A 22,661-nucleotide genomic window follows, 5' to 3' on the forward strand; every position below is an offset into this window, starting at 1 on the left:
CTGTGAAGTTCACCATTATTTGCAGTTCCATTGCATTTACAGACTGGATGTCCAGCCAGTCTGGACAGCTGTCTTCAGGACTAACTTCGTGAAGGAAGTTATATTTCTCCCAGGGATTAAAGTTTGTGCCCTTACCCAGAGTCTGAAATGTGTCCAGCTGTTTTCCAAATTGGATTTTCATCTGTCAGCCTCATTCCAGTCCTAGAACAGATCAACATTATACTTCATTACTTCCATTTTTTTCTCTTCCCTGTATGGACAACTCCTGTTTTCTACCTTTAATTGCATCTTTGTGGATTAATGCTCTCCAGCTCAGCCCTCCTGGTTCCTCTCTCCAGCAACAGAAGATCAAACCTTATCTGGTCAGTCACTCCCACCTGAAAGAGTTATCTGATAGCAAGAAGGCAGCAAATATAAATACAATGTGCATAATCTGTTTCTAGCAGGCCCTTTTCCAAAAATTCTGTTCGATAAATAAAGCAAGTGAAGTTGCAGAAGTTTTTCTTATATGGGTCACTGCCCATGAACTATTAGGAAGTAACCCTGGCAATTTACTTTGAATGAGCCTTGGCAAACAGTCAGGACTACTCAAAAATCTCATGGAATGCCAGAGGCTCTTTTCCATTTCCTGTATTTGGTACATTTCACACCTTCCAGAGGATGCTTATTTAAGCATAAGACATCACCTCAAACTGCTTTATCAGGAGCCAACCGTTCAGAGACTGAGACTTTAGTCCCAGAATTCTGCTACCAACGAAGTATAAGCCAGGAATTCTGAACTCAGTAATTCACTCAGTAACAATTTTGACTTCAGCAAATGCTCAAAACCACCAGAATCCAGAGGGGAATTGTTTGCAACTCACCATGGTAACAGCGCACCAAGGCCAGCTATCAAAATTCACCCCTCTCCACTAAATGATTTCTCCTGCAGGAATAAACAGAGTATCAACAACCCCTTCCCCAGCTCCCTTTTGAGTCTAATACAGATGTCATTACCATGCTTTGGAAACGGTGTGGAGGTAATTTGTGGTATTTTGTTGTTGGGTTTTTGTTGGGTTTTTTTGGGGGGTGGTGGATTTTTGGTTGGTTTGTTTTGTTTTTGTGGTGTGATTTTTTTTTGTTTTTTGTTTGTTTGTTGGTTGGTTGGTTGGTTTGGGTTTTTAATTTTTTTTTTTTTCAAATTTTTAATTTTTATTTCTGTACCTAACCAAAACACTGAAGAGCTCTTTATGCAGCCCCTCTACAGGCCAAGCCTGCCCCCATTAATGCCAACAGAAGCCTTGCAATTGACTTCCAGGGAGAAGAGCAGTTTGTTGTTAAGCACAGAAATATTTGTTTCACCTTCACCCATGTTAACCTCTTAAAAGGTTTATATTTATGGGCAACAGTGCCTGCTCCTCTCAGAGGGGTTTTGCAGAGGCATAGCATTAACCTGTCATTTGATTTTCCACTTGAGCTGATGTACACACTGAGGCAAAGAGCAGCACTAAGGTGTGTTGGTAATGACTCCCCAGGATAAATCCATGCATATTTTACATTACACTGTGACCCTTACAGGTTAGGCTCTTATTTTCCCACAAAAGGTGATGTGCATCTAGCTGGCTTCCTTCCAGTGACCGGGAAGTGCACAGGGAGGCTCACACAGGACACCCCCAACATTCCCGTGGCCTCAGTATGGCTTTTGGGTTTATGGCCAAAGCATCCCCTTAGCTCACAGCTCTATTTCATACAGCTGTGAGCGTAATTATGTGAGACAAAGGCCATCATTCGGCAAGGACAGCTGCACAGCATTAGCACTTTGTTCTTACCTGATTCAGAGTATGATTTTTAGTTCATTTAGTTTGAAATAGGAAGCAAGGAAAACATCTGAGTCCCATCACGTATGCACTACACATCTGCTATGCATTTTTCTGAGTCTTCCTGCTCTGAATCCTCATGTTATCTCCCAGCTTTACCTTATACTCCTGATGTAGTCATTTATTGCAAAAGCATTTCTACGCTATCCTATTTCTTTCTAATGGAACACCTCAGATAAAAGCAATAAACAGGCTCAAGAATTGAATCCTTTCCTGCATCTCTACAGAGATTGCTGCAAGCTGCACATTCAAAATGAATTGCAGTGATGCAGTTCAAACATGTTTAAAGTAACAATCTATTCATTCTCAGGTATGGGGGTTTTTTTGGTAAGTGAAATAAAACAACTTCTCTGGTTTGCCAGGGAACTGGCTGAGAAACATTTGCTTCTTTCCTGCCTATAATCCATGTCTTCTGATGGCACTGAAGGAAGCAACTTCTGTCTCCCTGTGATCTCTCTCAGGTGGGCTTTGCTGCTGCTTTGCCCTTCCACCACTTCAACAGGCATTCCACACTGAATACAGCAGAAATTTTCTGCTGTCTGTGCTCTCACACCCCACACCTGTGCACTCCCACGGCATCCAGTAATTTGATCCCAAACTTCTGACAGTGCAGGTTTTAGTTTATGCAGCTGCTTCATGTACAGTGGGCTCTGCCCTTGTGGCTGCTCATCTGTTCCTCAGGTCCTGGGTATCCCTAGTTCCTTTATTCCCTGCTGGTGCCCACCAATGGATCTGACTCACCTAATGGATTTGTGATTTAATAGTTTTCTCTTCCAAATGCATTGCTGCTCAGAAGTACCCTGTGTACATCTATTTCACATTAAGATGGCCCCTCTGGGCCACTTCCCTGCTCGCCAGTGGCAGCAGTCACCTCCTCACTCTGCCATCAGCCACATTTTTAGCTCCCTCCCTACATCTGACAGCTCTTTAGAGAGGAGCTTGCTAATCCTCGCATTCCAGGCACTCCTTCCAACAGCAATTGCTCTGACTTAAGTTTTGGAACGGAGACATTTTTGCTGCTGCTGCAGCACAGGTTCTCCTCAGGCTCCAGGTCTCACAGGGTGGCTGCAGGGAGCCAGAGCAGCACTAGGATTTCAGGTCATGCATGAACAAATCCAGCTTTGTGTCCTGTCCAGAGCTCCATGGCACTGCTAGTGTCTCCCATTCATGGTCTCAGCATGCTCCCCAAGCAGGCACAGCTGCACATCAGAAGTTTCTCACACCATACCATTTATGATTTTTATAAAGATAATGAATGCAAAGTACAGAAACTGATATAGAACTGCTGAATGGAGAGCACAAAAAACCATTGCTTTCCCCCATCTGCCTAAATTACACCATGCTTGAAGGTAGCAACACTGGCAGAGCTGGTATTGCCCTATCAGTGTTCTGCAATCTCCTATCCAACACTCAAGTACCACTTCACACCTCAAAAATTAACTCTGTACTGACACAGACCATTAACAAATTAATAGGACTTCAAGCCATTCATCAACAGTCACACAAACTCTGCTTTAATTAATGAGCCATTCTTACCATTTATGTAATGTTCACTTAATGTCCTTAATGTTTAAGCATCTCAATAGAAGCAGATTTCAGAAGTAATGAATATTCAAGTAGCTCAAAGCCTTGAATTTGCATATTAATATTTGCTTTCTAAGTCACATGGAAAAGTATTTGAAAAGCTGGGCTCTGATCCTGTTGAAAAATAAAAGTGTTAGAATTATTAGATTTTCAACACCTTTTGGCCAATGGTTCTAAGATCACAGATCCTCTTTCTTTTTCCCCCATGAAAACTCTAGATCCTTCAGTGAGAACTGGGACTTGAAACAGTTTGATTCTATTCCTGGTGCAGTCCTAGGAACTAGATTGATAGTGTACAGCCTAGAGTGCTACATAGCAAAGAAACAGTCTAAAATGATCGAGTTTTCAAAGCAAGACTTTAAATACATTCAGGGTTAAAGCATAACGTTGATTTTGCTGCTTGTGTGATTGTAGCAGACATTTCCTAGCAGAGTAGGAGTGTAATGATGGGAGGGGACTACCTTGATCACCCTGGAGTGCTAAACTATGTAGTATTTGTTAAACTGGAGAACAACACCCATTCTATCCACACATACACACGCAGCAACTGAAATACACTCATAGCCTGTAATGTATATCTTCAACACAAAAGATAAAAACGCCTTCAGACATCCCACAGAAATAAAGAACAAATACATTTAGCAGCACTGTAGGTCTCACACAGCCAGGCAGCCACAGGCAAGAAGTTGAACTAAGTCCAGGAACTGAACTTTACTCCATAAAACAGAAGAGCACGGAAAAATTAAGATCCCAACAGCCTCTGCCAGTGTAAACAAGGATGAGAGGGTGGGAGAGAGGAGACAATTCCTTACTCCCCCCAAATCTGCCAACTGCAGGTGGCATTGCCAAGCATGGGTGGAAAACATAAACAGGACCGTTAAGATTTCCCATAGGAATAACAGTATGGCATGTTCAGACTCCCATCTTTAGTTCCTAGCAAAGAAACAAACAAACAAACCCAACAAATGTAATGATGAAAAAAAAAAAAAAAAAGAATGTATAGTGGAAAGACAGGAAAAAAAATTATTATTCAATCCTTCAGGTAATTGGTGACAATCCTCTACTAAGATAATTGATTAAAACCAAAAGTTTAACAACTCTTCCTAATCCATTTAAATATTCAAGAACCTCCTAGGGAATCATATAGCTCCTTCCTTAAATTCATCAAGATCTATTTTCAAACCCTGTGCTCTTCAGCCTTTTGCTCTACTTCAAAGTTAATTTCATAACTTCAGTTGTCCTGATTTACAATTTACAAATTCAGTTGCAGTGGTGAGCTAGCCATGAAAACACTGGGCAGAGCACAGAATCCCAGCTCTGTCATCCTTACTAATGGCTTCGTTTAAGAACATTCAATGGCAGAGAATAGTGGAAATCTATAAACTTTATTATCATCGTTTTTCAAATTAACTAGAGGCATTTCATTACCATCAGGATTTCACACATGGCTTCCAAACACAAGGTGACAGGACCAAAAATGTTATCTGGAAAAAGACTCCAAAAAGGCACCTCAGAAAGCACAGAGTGTTATATAGGAAATATATGTAAGAGTTAAACAAAACTCCCCCCTTCCTTCTCAAGAACCTCACTGGCTGCCTTTATCAGACATCAGTCCAACCCAAATAACCCCAAACTTTCCCATCATGTCTTCTCTACCAGGCCAGCCAGAGACAGCTCTCAGCCTGACTTCTTCCACTGAAGTGGTCAGTTTTATCTTAGTTTTTCATTCTCATTGTTTTATGCTAGCTTTACCTTCAGCTGTAGTGCTGCTTCTCATTTCCTGTTCCCTAAATGAAGAGAAAATTAGGTTCTCAGTGCACATCCCAAATCCTATCTTCTTTCTTTCCTGCCAAAAATAACTCATTTCAGCAAGCTCACTGGAATCATCACACTACTCAGATTTAGCAAGGCTGTTTTTATAGCCTGTTCAAACAATATATTTGATGGTGTCCCATCTGCAGCTGGTCTCAACCAAACCAGAAATACACAATATTTGATAAGCTACTGTCTCCACAATTAGAAACATAAACTCTGTAATACACATGGCATTTCCTTCAAAACCCCTTCCTTGCTCATTTCAAATGCATAATAAATACTGTCTTACTCAGCTAAAGTTAGACAACAAGATTTGCAAAAAGGAAGATTTGCTATGATGGCAGAACGCAGTCTTCAAAGGCCTTGGAACAAATTTAAAAGAGCCAAGTTGAGTTTTTGGTTCGACCACAGCATTTCTGGTGAGTTTGAAGGTGTATTTCACCTGCAAAGGAATAAATCAGAACATAATCCACTGCCACTGAGCAGCACATCTCAGAACGGAACTAACATGAGAAACACATGGAAATGATTTTCAGGAGCAATGAATGGTTAAAAGCACCACTTTGTACTCCATATAAATATCAGGGCCTTTTGTCAGGACCCTGCTAGTAAATCTTAACTCAGTATGTTAGCATTAAGACAGAATTTCAGGTTATTATATTGCAAAAGGTATTGGGGATTTCCTTGAGCAGTTTCTGAGCTAATGCCATCCATGCCTTTCACCGATGCACATTAGTCACTCAAGAGAAATCCTAAACATGCTGCAGTCTCACACCCATTCATTTTTTAGCACGGGATTAGCATGTCACAGAGGTTGGTACAAGCCTGCATTGTACCATGCACCCAAAAGCTCTGCAGCAACGTTGCCCAAAGCCCTGAAGGCAATTTGTAAGTGAGAGGTATCTGCTTACTTGGAAGTCATTTCAGACACTGCATGGTTTGGGGAGTTTTCAGTTTTCAGAAAAACACAGTTAAAGGCTTTAGGCTTGCAGCAGCTGTTAGTGCTTGTTTTTAAAACACAGTCAAAGTTTCTGTTTCTCAGTAGATTGTTCTTCCAATCTTACTCCAAATACTCTCCACAAAACCTGCTGCCTGCTAAGTTTTGCTGCTGGCAGTGCCATCAATATACATCACTTGTACACATCTCTCTTCCCCTCTGAGACTGGAATTACAAAAGCTCTTCCTGCATATGTAGCACAGCTCTGTGTCTTGCAGAGAAGTTCTCAGACCCCACACCTCATTTTGGCTTCAGGAATTTTCACCACACAAGCTTGCTGTTGGTAGTAATGGAAATAACACAGCTTTCCATGCTCAGTGCAGGACACAAGCATCCTTTCCTCTTCTGGCTGCTCCTTCGGCCGCAAACGCTCCGAGACAGTTCTGCTTTTCAGCTTTTACTCTTGCACAAGGGCTTTCACGGGAAACAAAGAAACAACTGCCCCCAGAGCATTGAAATGCACATTCTTTTTTCAGCCTACTGTCCTGGATTAAGGCAAATCTGGGAGAGAAACCTCCAAAGGGGCCCCCCCAGAAAGCAAACCCACACAGCCTCTTTCCCCCACTGGTTCAGGAAGGATTCCTTGGAGAGAAGTGGAAAGAACCTGTTTATTTAACAAGCACAATACCCCCAGCACACAAAATGAACAATACCAGATGACAACACTTTCACCGATCTGAAAAGGATGACAAATTCAGAAAGTCTTTCCTGGGAGTGGTGGCTCTGTTGTTGCTCCCTCCGGCGCTGGGGATGGCTGCTGCAGCCACAAGATGTAAACTCTCGGTGTTTCCCAGGTCCCAGTCCGGAGCAGGTTTGGATGGTTCCTAAAAGGGAAGAAAAACAGTCCAGGGAAAAATCTGGGCCGCTTAGCTAAACTAACAGAAGCAAAAAGCAAAAGCAGAGCGGGAGCAAAGCAAAGCGGCAAAAAGCCAAGCCAAAAGCAAAAGCCGCACTACGCACTGTCCCGTCTCTCTGTCCCCCAGCCGTGGGGGAGCAGGCTGATAACAAACCAAAACAAACCTTGCTCTCAGAGCCAGTCTTGAAGGCACAGAACATAACATCCAGCACTAACAGAACACACGACTGGGGATACCAGCATCATAACCTCACCCCAGGCCACCTACTTATATGAAGTGTTAGGATACTGTCAGGTGTTTTATCTCCATTTTGTTACCTGTGAGAAAATTCATTACAAGTATCTTTCCCTGGCAGGTATATTCATAATCCTGGATTTCTGTAACAGCCCAGCCATAGCACTGAAACCATTGCATTCAAATGTGCAGCTCCTATTGCTGCTCCAAGCCTGCTGAGAGCCCTCCTGCATTCCTCACTGCACAGCTCCCACAGAGGCCTGCCCGCAAATGGAACCAAATAATCTGCTCTTCCCCAGGACTGTAAGGAGTCCACAACAACCTGGATGGATTAGGGGATGTTAACACTTCTCCCAAGTAAGTTCCCATTTTAAAGACTGAAAGCTTCCTGCATTTCCCATATTCCCATATATTCTGTCCACTCTTCCATTACTCGGGATTTCTGCAGAAGCTCCTGTCTTCACTCAGCCTTTCTCCTGGCTTCATTTTTACCTGCAAACTCCTTTACAACTTTTAATCTACCTTCCTTTTTATTCTAAGACCCTTCAGCTTCTTCTCCAACATCTCTGAACTTACTGTAGTTCATAATCAGTTTTTTATTTTCTCCTTCCTACATCTTCTTCAACTTCTTATTCCACTATTCAGTGGAATGCGTGCACCTACAATGCTTCATCTTCCAGGTATGATGAGTTCTAAATAAATATTTAATATATAATTTTATATCAAATATATAATTTCTAAGCTTAAATGATGTCTGTTTTTACAGCTCTGATATAGCAAGGCATGTACCATAAAGAAGTTGGTCTGCCAGCAAGGCTTGGAGCTGCTGTACCACGTAACAGCTCACATTTCCTGAAAAGGTCTTGCATAGCCCAAAAACCTCTGTTTTGCTTAATTTGTTACAAGTTATTCCTGGAGTAAGCACCCCAAAGACCTGAGGACTCACAAAGAGGATTAACTTACATATTGTTCTACAATAACAGCTGAGCATTTTATTTTAATACCACTGCTTTTGGGCTTTATTTAACTCTCCCCCATCTACAAATGGCAGTATATTACCAAAATTCTTCTTAGCAACACTGTGTAAAGCATAACATTTATTAATTTATTGTGCTACTTTCCAGGCAAGCCAATATAATAGACAATGCTTGGGACTAAGTAATATGTATTGTAGTTACCACACATATTACCACTTAAAAATTCATATACAGCAAACAGAACAGACACTCATCTCAAACATGCCAGTATAAAATCTCTGCAAACAATAGCTTGTGTTTTCCTGGTATTTTTCAGTTTTAAGTTTATTCCACATCTGTCATAGCAGAAAGTGGAATCTGGCCCAAGGGCTACTTCTAATAAATCCTTTCCTTTATTAGTTGAAACTATGTAATTCACCATACAGCATATGTTCCTCTAATTATCTTTTTGAGCAAAAGTATTAATGACATTTTGGCCGTATGTCTAGTTATCTCAGAGTGAGTCTGGGGATTTTTGACACATTTGCATTATAAAATGGTCAGAAACTTTAATGAAAAGTTTGGGATTTCAGTACCTCTTATTTGCAGTAAAATAGAAGCCGAATGCAGACCCATCCAATAATTTTCAGCAGTACTCAGCTACCCAAAATAATTTTTATGCTTTTCCAACATTCTAACATTACGTAGACTTTTGAAGAATTTATTTTCCAATGGTGCACCTTTATCAGGATATGAACTAACAGAATTTTTAATGTTCACCTCTGTCTATCCTTGTAATTCCAACATAAATCCTTAAAGCATGGAGAAGTAAAATGGGATGGGAATTTGAAACAGAAAATTCTACTGGTTTTGAGAGAGAAGTAAATTTTGTAATCTGGTCATAGTTAACAGTGTCTTTGCAAATTCTTTCATGACTGAAGTGAGGTATTGAAAAAGGAAATGCTCCTATTTCTGTTTCTTCTGAAAATTTCTAGTCAATCAACATGGCTTTCAAGAGTCAAGCAACTACCAAGGTATCCTATGAAAATTGCACACATGGATCATAATATAAACTCGGATTAGTATTGTTCTAGCAATGAAAATAAATAGGCCATACTAAAAACAAGTATAAAGCAAAAATTCAGCATTTTCTTAAATCATCTGAGATCTGTATTGTCCTCTTTACCTGCTTTTGTATTACATCCTCTGAATAACCAGAGAGAAAAATGTTACCTGTACTTTCTTTTAGTGCTTTGTACTTAGCATGTGTGGAAAGTACTGACTTTCAAGTCCTTAAAAATGAAATCTATTTGTTTGTGGGTCAGGTAGACACAAATGCTTCTGGAATTAACATGTGATAAAAGCTGCATCATGGAAGTTTTGTACTTGTTTTACAAGTGCCAAGGTTGGAAACACCTCAGTGCCCTGGGTCTTTCAAGTGTGTTTCCAGCTAGCCCTGAAAACACAGTTAAAGCCAAACCCTTCTTTAAATGCTTTCTGGAAAAATAAATTGACTTAAACACGAGCATTAACACTTCTAGGTTAAAAGACAGTGACCCACAAAGAGGATCACTGCTGATTAAACCAGTGAGGCCCACTTATAACCAGAATTCTCATCCACTAGGAAGAGGAGAAATTAATTTCATGCAGCTTAGTAAAAAATACCTTCTGACTTCTACCAGCATGGGTGGGATGTGAATGTGATCAATAGTGCATTTCATCACCAATAACCTCAATTATTTCACTTCCTTAAACAATCTCTTAATTTTCTGCTACAGGGTAGCCCTGGAATTATCTTCCTCTTTAAAGCAGGATGCTTTTCAATTTTCTTTAAAAGCCAGACTTGTCCTGCTGCCAGGATGAGTGAGGGAGGAGGCTCCTGGAGAATATCACAGGCTTTGTGTGACCAGGAGGTTAGACCCATGCTCTGTCTCTTTTTTAAGCAAGGAGAGGGGGAACGATGGGGGTGTGCTGATCTGTGGCAGCCAAAACAACCTCCAGTGTTTGAAGCTGCCTTTCTGGAGCTCTCCCACACTGCTCCTGTGTGCTGCAGTTCAGTCCTTACACATCCCAGAATGTATGTTAGAGTGGAGACACCAGGCTCTATAAATGAAGATATCAGGTGCATTTCTTTTGTTTCCCTACAATCCATGCTGGGTAGGGAGGAGAGAGCAGAATTCAGCAATCATTATCACCCATGGGCCTGACTTCATTTTCCCAATATCATTTATATCCACGGCTTCCTTCCTTCAGCAATTTTAGAAAATGTGTTCAAAGCCAAAAAAGGAAACAATCTTGATGGTAAGTTTGTTTTTGGGAGGCTGCACTGTGAATTGCTGAAGATGAGGAGAACTGCACCAATAAAAATCCCTAGGTACATTAAAGAACAAATTAAAGACTCAGGTCATGCATTCCAGTTTGGTAAAGTTTAAACACATGAATTTTGACATCTCTGAACAGTAAGTCCAACACCCTGAGCTGTTAGAAAGTTATACTTGCAGTCTAAACCTGCCTTAATCCTAGAAGTGCAAACCTGTCAGTAAAACCATGTATCTTAAGCATGGTGGATTTTGAGAAATTGAAAAAAAAGGCAAGAATTTCCTTTTGTGCTCAGCATAAAAGCTTTCAAGAAAATGAAAATACAAGAATTTAAATATTTTCTTGTTAAAAGTATTATTGCACAGCAGCCATTATTTCCTTGAAATAATAACAGTTGCTATCCAGGACAGAAAAGAACACCTGCATTACTATAAAAGAGGCATTTTTCCAGGCATTTTTCCAGTCATGAAAAATGCCTTCCTGATTTAAAAATGAAAATGGTCTTGTTAGTGGAATATCTGAAGAGAGTTATAAAACAACCATATGAATTAGAAAGTACTATTCTACAGCTCACAACTCATGCTGTAAAATCAAAATGGTTACATAAAAACAAACAAACAAACAAACAAAGAAGTATCTATAATCTTGGGAAGCTCAACTTCATCCAAAAAACACAGTGAGGATTCCTGTGTTTCCAAGCTTTTTATTACTAATGGGTAAGGCCAGATTGGTAAACCCATTTTTAGAATCAGAAACAAACTCGACCTAATTCTTTTAGAAGTTGATCAACGCTGCCCTGAAACAAAATAAAGGAGTTGCCCAGAGTTAACTGAAGGTCAATGCTTCTAATGGCTCAAACAGCAGCTCTTTCATCATTCCTGATTATTTATATAGAGAAGGGAAAAAATATTAAAAACCCCATTAAAACCCCAACTTTAATGACCTTTCTTTTCTTTTGTTTTTATGTTCTGACTCAGCTATTGACTTCAGGGAGAGTAGGATCAAACCTTGAATTAATAAAAATACTCAGTGGACATGGAGGGAAATATGTGTGAATCTGAAACTAAATTTCTGTAAGATAATTCTGCTTAGTGCATTTGAAACAATCAAATGTTGCTGCTGAAATCTCAGGAATGCAACTGCAGTATTAACTAGAGTCACAATAATAATGACATCGTTTCAACACAATTCATGATTTTCACCATAAACACAGCAGCAAATGAATGAAACCCATCCAGTCCCGTGCCTGATGCTGATCTACAAGTTCAGGTAACACAAATGAGCACAGCTATCAGTTTCTTTCACATCATGGATAAAATGGAAATATTCAAACGTCCAGGGCCTCCTGACTGGTGCAGGTGATGTTATTCCCTGAAGTGATGCTGCCATCTTGTGAGGGAAAGGCTTAAATCCACTTTTATTTTCATTCCTGAGACGTACCCACAGTGACTGGAGATCTGGGACACGCCGGTCAGGAACTGCCAGGGATGGAAGCTGGACATTTGCTCTCCCTCCCCAAAACCAGCTCTTTGGACACAGAGTAGAGAGGACAGGCAACACTGTCCAGGAATTGAGAATTCGTCAAAGCAAGCTCACCCCTGCTGGAGCAGAATATTTAAATTGCAGGGGACAATCCAACCTAAGGGAACTTGCATTTCAGGTGGAAATGAAAACAAAGGAACCACAGGCAGCTCATGCTAAAAGTTGCTGAACTCCATTTCCTTTCTTCTAAATTCCAAGATTGGGAAACCCAAGCAAATTTTTTAAAATGCCTTTTGCATGGGCAGATATTCCATCCATTCACCAGTCCTTGACATTAGGGATCAAGAACAGCTAAAGTGAACAAAGTAATTTCTTGAGTTTTTCACCAAATAACACACCATTGTTATTCGAATTCTAATATAATATCTTACATTTTTCTAAGTCTCTGTATTCTAATTCTCCATACTCTCATCCAAATGCACACACACCAGATTTCAAGACAAGAACTGGGAGCACCTACAGTTGGACAGAATTTCATGGCATGGGCTAAAGAAACACTGACAGCTATTAAATCTAGAGTGAAATTTTCCAACAATGCTTTTACAGCTGAAAATGCCCCTTTAAGTGTTGCATGCACTCGGCATGAATCTATTTTTAAAAAGAAATAAAGTAGCTTCAGTATGATCAAAATATTCTGACTCCGTATTTGTGAATGGAGTATTTAAATCTTCTATTTCCATATTTATAATATGTAATGCAGAAAATACAATTTTATAACATTTCATTTCTGGAAAGCAACTAGAAAATGTATGATATTCTAGAGACCATACACCACAGTTTATGTACATTCAGTTTTCACATGGGAGTACAGAGAAATGTCCTAAAATTAATTTTATTAGCATGCCTAAAGGTCTACTGTTGCTAGAAAAAAAAAAAATCACCTGCTCTTCCTGGCTGCAAAATCCATGTCTCCATGCAAGCCCCTCAAAACAGAAACAGCTTCCTGCTATTTGGCTTTGGAGTTGTAGCCATAAGCAGTGACCTCTCTGCTCTCCCAACATGCAAATTTGTTATGTTACAAGAAGTTATTTTAATAATCCCTCACAGGTGTTGCTGAAATGAATCTGTTACTTTGCAGTCGGAGCAGCTGGTGAGGAGACAGTGCCCACCACTGCAGTTCGCTTTTACTCTTGCTCTGACACAGTCTGTTATCGCTCTGGGTCTTCATTTATTCCTTGGGAAAAAGAGTATAAGCCACCATCGTGCCCTGTCTTTGAACAGCACAGCTATTCACACAGAAGTAAAATGTTTTGGTGTCTCTGAAAGAAAGACTACAGCCTCAATTATCAGACATTTTGGCACTAACCAGTTGCAAACTATGTGTAATGTATTCATTAGCTTGCATCACCACCCCAGCATGCAGGGGGTGAGCCAAGAACACCTTTTTCTCTTTGCCTGGCTACCCCAGGCTTTCCAAAGAACAGTTCTTCACTGGGAAACTGTAAACCAGACAATCTGGCCCTATGTAATTATGAAATGTTTTTGTTGCTTGACTTAACAGCAAGATCTGTTCTTTGTAATTACTTGGAAGAGCACTGAATCAAGAGATATATGCTACTGCTTCCTCTGTAAAACACGTTTCTTTTATTCACTACAACAATGACCCGAAATTTTATTTTTAATTCAATATATCTTAGTGAATCTGGAGTCTTCAAACCCTCTATTCAGTTATTTAATTTGAAATCACAGCCTAAAATAAACTGTGTTAATCAGAGATTAGAATATGTTGTTCTTCTCCTCCATCTGCAGAACTGTTGTGGACTTGTGGGCAACAGCCTCTGAATGCTTTGGTGCTCCACATGCCCATGTTAATTCCTGTAAATATGAATGTTTCTGGCCTGAGAGAGGAGCAGGTAAGGGGACAGGGTGATGTGACCCACATTTACAAAAAAACCTTCTCACTGTATTTCCTGGAACTGGTTATCCAGCTGACAAATGGAGCTTTTCAATTTGCGGGAGTCTGAGAACTCTTTGAAAAATGGACTCAGGAGATGCACCTACTTCACTTGGAAAGCAACCTTACACTTACAACCTTACACTTGGAAAGCAACTTACAGCATTCAAGTGTCCCTTCAAAGCTAAGGGGCTTTGGTTTTAATGTGATTTATCTCTGTATCTCACCTCAGAATGTCAGTCTGCCCTCAGGTATTTCGCCTCTCCTACTCCTGAACTTACTTTGCTGGTTTGAACCTATTAAAACAAAATAAATTTTAAAAACCCAACAAACCAGATGCATTAGACCTGTGGAATACAGAGGACATGTTTGCAAGGATGGTGTGTACACACTGCTGTTCCTCCAAACCATGAAAAGCCATGAAGCCCATCCAGCAGGCCAGGCAAGGACATCTCTCGAGTCAGCAAATGCGCGGTGGGACCCGTGACAGAGTCTGGGGGTCCCTGTTTCCTCACACTCCCTCTGCAGCCCTGCCTACCCCGACAGCCAGCAGCCTGCTACAGCGGCCAGGATCAGCTCTGGTGACCCGGACACCCCAAATTCTGCTCCCAGCAATTCCAGAAGTTTGGGAACCAGAACAAGAACGAAGAGGTCTGAATCCCTGAGCTCCCCTGAGCTGATCTGAGCTTCCTACAAGAATTCTGGTGTCAGAAAAACCTTTTCTTGGCAAGCAGTGAACATTCACAACTCTACTTGAAGTGCAAAGGAGCTGAAAAGACTTAAGGTACTTCCAGAGTGGCAAAATTCTACTTCCGTTTTCTTTTTTCTTTAAAGCCTTTTTATCCTTTCTTCTTTTGAAGGAGTGTCAGTCATGGCTACACGTTCATGGGGAAGATCTACAAAAGTATCTCCAGCTGAGCTGAGCCAAGTATCCAACATACCTGCAGGGAGATGATCGTTATCAGAACCTGCAACCATTATGAATATTCAGATTTTACCTGCCTGGGTCTCTTGTTCTAAATGGACTTCTTTATGGAACAGTTCTGTCAGCAAAATGAAAGATCGTGTTCTCAAACTTGAGGAGTTCTTACCAAAAAAAAAAAAAAAAAAACCAACAAAAAAAAAAGTATAGAATGAGAATGTTTCTGAGCATTTTTCAGTAATGCAATTCAGCAACTTAAAATATCCATATGAGTTAAGATATAGCTCCCTGCTCAGCCAAGCCATGACTAAATAGGAGACATCTTGTTCCCTCTGACTCACAGAGTACATCTTGAGAATAGTGTGGTGAAAACTTTTTATGCATTTATTATCTGATGAATTATATGTGATGAAACTGATTTTAGCTGTTTATACAAGTATGGTAAGGCATGCAGAATTCTAAAAATTTCCAGGATATTTTTTGGGAAATAAGCTTATTTCCTGAATCAACAGCTAAGGATTCAACTAATTCAGGGTACAGTTGGCCTTCCCTCAAAAAATGAAACCAAAGTGCTTCACCTTGCAGGTATAGTTTAATATATTGCAAACATCAGTTAAAGAATGACTACTTACCTAAACTGAGGCCTTAAGAGAGATATTTTTTTTTATAATGTCCAAAATTGTCAATGCTACACACAACCAATATCACTACTTAAAAGAATATTGTTGTCCAAAATGAGATTTAAGAAAAGCAACAGACATTAAAGAAAACAAAATACAAAGAAAAGTTACCAAAGAAAGACAATTTTTTTAATCACTAGGCCGCTCAAAAACATTAATTTCTAGAATAAATTACCTTCACCTGAACTATTCATCATACTTAAGCTTGTACTGGATATTAAACTACTTTTTCTTTATTAATTTCTTCTTTGGTTATCATTCCTGGCTGCAGTAATTATTTCTGCACAGCAAATGAACACACAACAACACAGTGAAATAATCACAGAGGAGCCAAAAATTAATGAAACCTTTCACCACAGACGTAAAGGAAAAAGGAATCCCAAATTACTTGGAATTTTGGGGAATGCAGGATATCACTTGCAGAACTTCTCTATAACAGCATGAGACATTCAACAAGTGTAACCCATCCAGCAGAAAGTCCAAAAGCCAAAGCAGTGGTGCTGAGATCCTCTTGTGTTTTCTAGAATGATTAACAAGTTCTTGAATAACAAGTTCTTAGGTGAAAAGACAGGGCAAGATTAAGAGAAGGGCAGCCTACCACTGTTCTGTTGGGGCTATGCCTTAAATATTTTAAGGAGGTTACATCAGAAGGTTTAAAAAAGAATATATGAGTGGTGCAGATTGCTAGATGAAGGAGAAGAATCATGTTCCCTGCATACAAATGCAATACTGAATTTTACATTAATATAGGGCTTTCTAGAAAATATACAAGCAGCACTAAAGAACTTTAAATAACTGCATTTTAAAATCAAAATCGAGTAGGAATTCTTTTGATGAATAAGAAACTAATTTGCCATAAAAGATTAACAAGACAAGTAAAATATTTTCCTAACACTTATTTTTGGACTAGTTTTTTTTAATAGCCAGAACACACAGCATTTCTTTGATGTACTATGAGCTCCTTTCAATTTGATAGACCCAAATCCAACATTCAGTTCAACCTTCTGCCTCTCTTGTTTCCCAACACAACCAACTGCACAGAGATTTGCTAGGTGTTCCTTGAAAATAAACACATTTTAAAAACAGTCTGAATATAACCTACAGTGAGTTATTGTAGGACTTCACAGATGCCCAGGATGAACACACGTCATGGTACCAAGGACAATTCCTACAGTATCAGAAAAAAACAGCACGAAGGTTTTTCTGTAATGCTGACAAAATCCTTCCCTGTTTAGCTGACCTTTCTTTCCAATTACAGAACCTAACATTAGCAGTGAAACATATATGGTTGTTCAGCTTGAGTTATTTAGCTAGAACCTAATTAAACTATTCCCAGCTAAGAAATTAGAAAAAAGTGTATTCTTGTAAGACATGCTAACTGGCTGATGTTGCACAATGGAGCACAGAGGTCTCTGGATGTTATTGTGCAGAAGGCTTGGGGAGAACACAGACTTCAGTAAGATAAATCAAACATTCTTAATCTCTGCTAGAGGTGTAATAATTTCAATATAAGGACACACTTCTTTACAGTCCACTCACTGCATTCTACTACACTGAAATAAATCAGCCCTAACAACTGCCAGTGATCCCATGTAAATACATTCCTTGTAGTTTGCTTTGCAGTAGTCTTATTAAATTCCTGCTGGGTTTGGGTTTTTTTCACCTGTTTTCTGGCACTGGATTCATGTCTGATGTTCTGGAAAACTCAGCACCTGAATCACCTTTGGCTGTAAAGAAACAAGATTAATGTAGCAGCATCTGATCATAATATTACATATTTATTACTTGGTGAAATCAAGATTTTCCTTTTCCTGTGAAAATACTATACCTGCAGGAAGATGTTTAATTGGTCCAAATATTTACATATGCTTAGAAAATACGTGGAAATGTCACCAGCAGCTTCTAGTGAGGAAAGCACTCATAATCATCACTTCTAATTGTGCAGGGCAAACGGAGGTGTCTCCTGAGTCAGTCTGCAGGTATTTCCCTAGTGGATGAGGAGGAGCCCGAGGCTGAAGAGCTGTGCGTGGTCTCTGTCTGCATTGCTCACCCTCTCGCTGAGGAACTTCTCTCCCCCATCTCACTGCCAGGCTGCAGCGAGAAACCTGGCTCTCTTCACCACACATTTCTCTGCTGAGAGAACCTTAAGAAAACTGTAAAATACCTCTACATCATCGGGGAAGGGAGAGGTGAGGGCAGGGGGCAAGGCTTTCAGCCTCTGCGTGTGTCTGTTAACGCAGACACTGAGCAACACTGGCAGAAGCAGCTTCTGGGTTCGGAAAGCTCTGCTCTCTGGTCAAAAGCACCACATATCACCCAGTTCCCAAGGGTCTGTGACAAGCTCCCTTATCCCATGGGCTTCCCTCACTGAATGCAGGGAAGCATTCAGCTTCCAAGTTTGTCCTCCCAGTCCTGTCGGGCTGGATGACAAAAGAGACACTGTGCTGCTGCACAGCTGTTTATTCCAGTGCCACTGTCCCAGTAAACAGCCAACAGAGCAGTCCTTATGCAATTTCCTGCTCTCCTCAAACCTCCCCCTAATTCCACCCCCAAAACTGCTCCCAGCAGAGCCACAGAGCTCCTGGCTCAAGGTGTCTCACACCTACAGCTGCCTGTGTGTTCCATACATTAGGCTCAGCTTTTCAGCAACAAGAATATTGTGAGATAGAAAGGACACAGAGATTGTTTTGGTTTTTTTTTTTTTGTTTTTTTTTTTTTCACTTGATAATAATGTTTTAGTGTTTTATAATAGATTTTTTTCAATCAAGCTTTCTCAATTATCACTGTCTAGCGCAGTATCAGGAAGTAGCTTTATTGTTTTTGCCTTCTGTCCAATAAAAGCACCTGGGCAAATGTTTTGGTTCTTCCCAGAATGTCTTTGGGTACAAAAACAATGCAAAAAAGCAGCTGGACAGTGTTCTGCTTGTTCTTTTGAAGATCCTTATTCCTTCTGTGATGAGCATCATGGCTATCCATGCATTTTCCCAGGCACACAGATTGCATTTGTAGAGACCACCTTTCATTTTCTCTTTTTCTCACTTTGTCTCTCATTATTTTCCAAACCTCTTGGATTTGCCTTTCAACTTGCCATGTCCATTTCTGAGAAGCTCTTTATCACCACGTTAACTTTCGAATTTACATAACTTAAGCAAACTTAGTTCCTTCTTCCAGGTTTAACTGGGAGAACTTAGGAAAAGAGAGAAGTCTTGAAATTATTGTGGAAAAAACCCTAGTATATACAGTAATTTGCAAAATTTGAAGCGTCACAAATGGCATCATGCATGGTAAAGACTAATGTTCACATGCATCTATACCATGCTGTTCCCACACTTCCCACACTTGAAATTTCCATATTATTTTCAGGTGCTCTCTGACTGTATGATCACTGAGCACAAGGAAACATAGCTAATATGATGTTGGAGCATACTATTAAATTAAAAATCATCTCCCTGCAGACCCTAAGAGATGTGAATCTGTTCACATCAAACCTCTTAGCATAGTGATAGATAATTGTGCTCTCAAGAAAACCTTAAGCTGCTGGTTTTTTTTAATAAATTAAGGCATGTTATAAATTCAATGAAGAAAAACCATCAAGCTGCAGTTAACATTTCATAAAAGGATTCTAATATCTAACTTTTTCTAATGTACAGATACATCCAGTTTACAGCAGAAGAGATTGCCTGAGTTACTCACAGTTTTGAAAACCAGAAATTTCCTTCTCTGGGTTCAAAATAGCAGCACTCATCACTACTCTAATTATCTCAGGATTTGTATACTTGATACAAAACTCTAAGCTCAACTATTCCAGCTGTGACAGTGTGGACTTAGATGGTTGCTAAGTGGAAATAATGCAAATAGATAAAGGGGCTTCCCTTTTGGAAATGAGAGAAAATGCAAAATTGCTAATGAAATGTAAGTGGATATTCCAAAGCATAAACCTGAGCTATTTCAAAGATTCAAAGCTGCAGCAACACTCAGATACACTGAACATCTCATGGACCTAAACAATAAATTACAGACTGCTATGATGTACTGAAGCAAACAGTCAAGGGAACAACAGGACCAAACATAACCTTGTATTCAAAATCAAACTTCTCACACTTAAACCTCAAGGCTTTAGACAGATGAGGCGAGTACTGCAGAAGAAAGTGCCTTGGGTTTGTATTTCATATATCTCATTCGTTCTGCCTGTCAATGTCCCCCAGCTATTACAGTTTTAACCAGATTTCTTCACACTGCTTATTAGTACCAAACTAACTCTGGTTGAAACACCACCTTACCTAACTACTGTTTCACAACACAACAGTGCCCAGAAAAAAGGCATTAAGCAATCCAAGTGAACTGAGGGGCACCATTCTCAGTCATATGATGGATTTTAAACAGCCAGAGCAGCACTAGTAACTACTCTGAAATCTCCATAAATAATCACTTTGATTAAAGATTGCACGTCCACTTTAATTCTTAGTTCTTTCTGTTTTCCCCCTTCCTCAATTAAAAAGAAAAAAAAACAGCTAAATATTTCATCCTGAGGCAGTGCCATGGTTTAAGCAGCCAAAGGATCAGAATCAGACCAGCAGTGAGGTTTTGAGAATAATTTCTTATGCCATAAATTTATTTCCAAAAATTAAATCACAAAAGCATCTTCAAAACACCTTCATATGAACATTATTTTTTCTCATTTCAACGTAGGAATTCTTGGTTTCATTACCTGTTCACGAAAAGCTGCCCTTTCAGTTTTCAAGAGGCACTATAAAAGTGATGTTACAGCCAAGGACTGTATGAAGGACTCCCCTAAAGATCCTGTTAAATCTACTTTGGCTGTATAGAAATGTGGCAATCAAAGAGGATAAAAGTCCTTGTGTGTGGCAGGAACCACCATATGAGGCTGCCAAGAACTTGGATGTTATCATGAGGCAGTCAGTTAAAGCTTCATTAACCTCTTCATGCCTGAAATGTGTACTACATTAGTGCCATCCTGGGTAAATTCCAATACATGAAAATAAATAGCATGGGGATACAAAAAACAGATTGACAGAAGACAAACTACAGCTTCAGCCTGTCTCTGAAGGAAGAGGCTAAGGGAATAGCCATAAAATAAGGAAGAACAGACTGAAGAATGATCAGGTATTAGCAGAGAATTTGCAGTTAGAAAAGTATGTTCTCATCATGCTTTTATTTTTCTTAGAATTCCGAGGTCAGAAGAGATAAAAACCCTAAAAGACAAATACAACTGCTTTGATTATCTTTGTTTATACCTTCTTGGGCAGTAGGGACAATAAGCCTCTGATGGTCTGAGGGTTACATTTTCCCCATTTGAGAAACCCTCCTAGACTGAAAAAGGACAAATCTGCCATACAGCCCAGATCTGGGATGCAGAGCAGGACAGGAGCTTTATTGTGTCTGCAAGTTTTCTTGTAGGTAGAAACAAACCTAGAACATCAAAAAGTTGATGGATGACTCTAATCCTAGCAAAGAGCATTCCCATTAGCGAGCCTGGAATTTGGTTTCCTGTAAGTATTTGCATTGCTGGTGGTATCAAAAGCACAGCTCTGTGTGCCTGTAAGAATTTAAAATTGGTCTGGGCTGCTTAACATAAATCTTTTGTTCCCATAAGGAACACAAAGCCAGCATCTATGCAAAGGCACACATTTCCAGCACGAGGAAGGGCATAGATTAATTCCATATGTAAAGCACTGTGGTAAATACTGCAGTAGCCAGCCTATGATTACATCTCTGGGCCTGGCATTGAGACCCTGCTGATTCATGCACCCCTGCATTCCATGGATTCACACTACATTAGTAACCAGCCACCCCCAAAACCCCAAAACTCTTCCTTTAACAACTGCATGGAAAAGAACACTCTGCTGAAGACTTCAGTCTCAGGAAAGGATTTGGATTCAGTCCAGATTATCTGGAACCTATGTGGACACCGCTGGAAGATGTGCTTACATCCAACAGGTCCAATTAATTGGTTTAAATCACAGGTGAGAGGTAAATGGGTATGCATCTGACTTAAAATAGCCAGCACAATTCATGCAAAGAAATAACAATATGGAAAGAAATCTATTTCCCATACTAACAGCAAGTACAAGATTCCAATTCTGCAGCCAAGCCTTCTAATCCAAATGTTGAAGAAACAACTGCTCTCCAGACACATCTATTAACAAAGGCAATGATGACAAGCAAGAACAGTAATTTCAATTTTTTTATGATTTATCCCATGTTAGTTCAATCAACAGATAAATTACAAACATTTGAAAGAAAAAGTCCATTACAAAGAAATAAAATTCAGATACATGTGACAGAAATTATTGCTTTCAGAAACTACATTCTCTCAACACTCTTACCACCCATGCTTTGTCCTACTCTTTCACACAGAAGAGACTCCCAGCACCACGGGATTACTTCATCAGTGCACACCCCACACTCTGACAACTACTTACACTCAGGGCTGAATACAAACCACAGCAGCCAGGAGCCAGCAGCATTTCCCTATGTATGACCAAAGCAACACGGGTGCCAGCCTGCTGGGAGATGTCAGAGGGCATTCACCAACGTCAGGACACTCTGTACACAAAGTCCCTGCCCTGACTGACTCACGCTGTGTCCACACTGACAGTCCCTGCATTTGTCCTGTGACAACATTCCCCTGCCAGAGCTCCAGCGCTGGCAGCTGCTGTGGACTGGCAGCTGGCATTTTAAATGCTATGTAAGACCTCTGGCAGCTCCCTTGGCTGCTGCCAAAGGTAAAGCTATATTAATTGATGCAAGAAAGAGCTCAGCAACCCCCCCAGCAGAGTGGCCCTTAAAGCTCCAAAAGGCTGCAGATGTTCAGGACACAGAACATTGCAAAACAAGGACAAGGTTGAGCTTGGAGAACCACGGAGCCAGCAGTTGATTTTAGACCAAGCCTCCCACCAGTTATGCACAGAATGCCTAAAGGCTGCTTTAGAAAGGTCTCAGCACAGCCTGCTCCAAGCCCTGGCATGAGGAATGAGGGCAGAT

At 40.1% G+C, this 22,661-nt stretch overlaps 1 long non-coding RNA gene across 5 annotated transcripts in view; it reads right to left on the reverse strand.

The window, feature by feature from the left end:
- The window catches only part of LOC121345915, a 42,864-nt gene extending 20,758 nt beyond the window's left edge, over window positions 1-22,106 (reverse strand). For 3 of the 5 annotated variants that reach the window (XR_005954032.1, XR_005954031.1, XR_005954030.1), the window contains exons 1-2: window positions 22,004-22,086; window positions 136-3,554 (exon numbers count right to left, since the gene is read on the reverse strand). This is a non-coding gene — a long non-coding RNA (uncharacterized LOC121345915). Of the gene's footprint in view, window positions 1-135; window positions 3,555-6,840; window positions 7,077-22,003 lie in introns of those variants that run through there. The other 2 variants (XR_005954033.1, XR_005954029.1) reach the window with 2 other exon arrangements.
- Between the last annotated feature and the right edge of the window lie 555 nt (window positions 22,107-22,661).

Source organism: Onychostruthus taczanowskii, unplaced genomic scaffold, assembly GCF_017590055.1.
Source record: "Onychostruthus taczanowskii isolate IOZ18803 unplaced genomic scaffold, ASM1759005v1 scaffold76, whole genome shotgun sequence".
NCBI lineage: Eukaryota > Metazoa > Chordata > Aves > Passeriformes > Passeridae > Onychostruthus > Onychostruthus taczanowskii.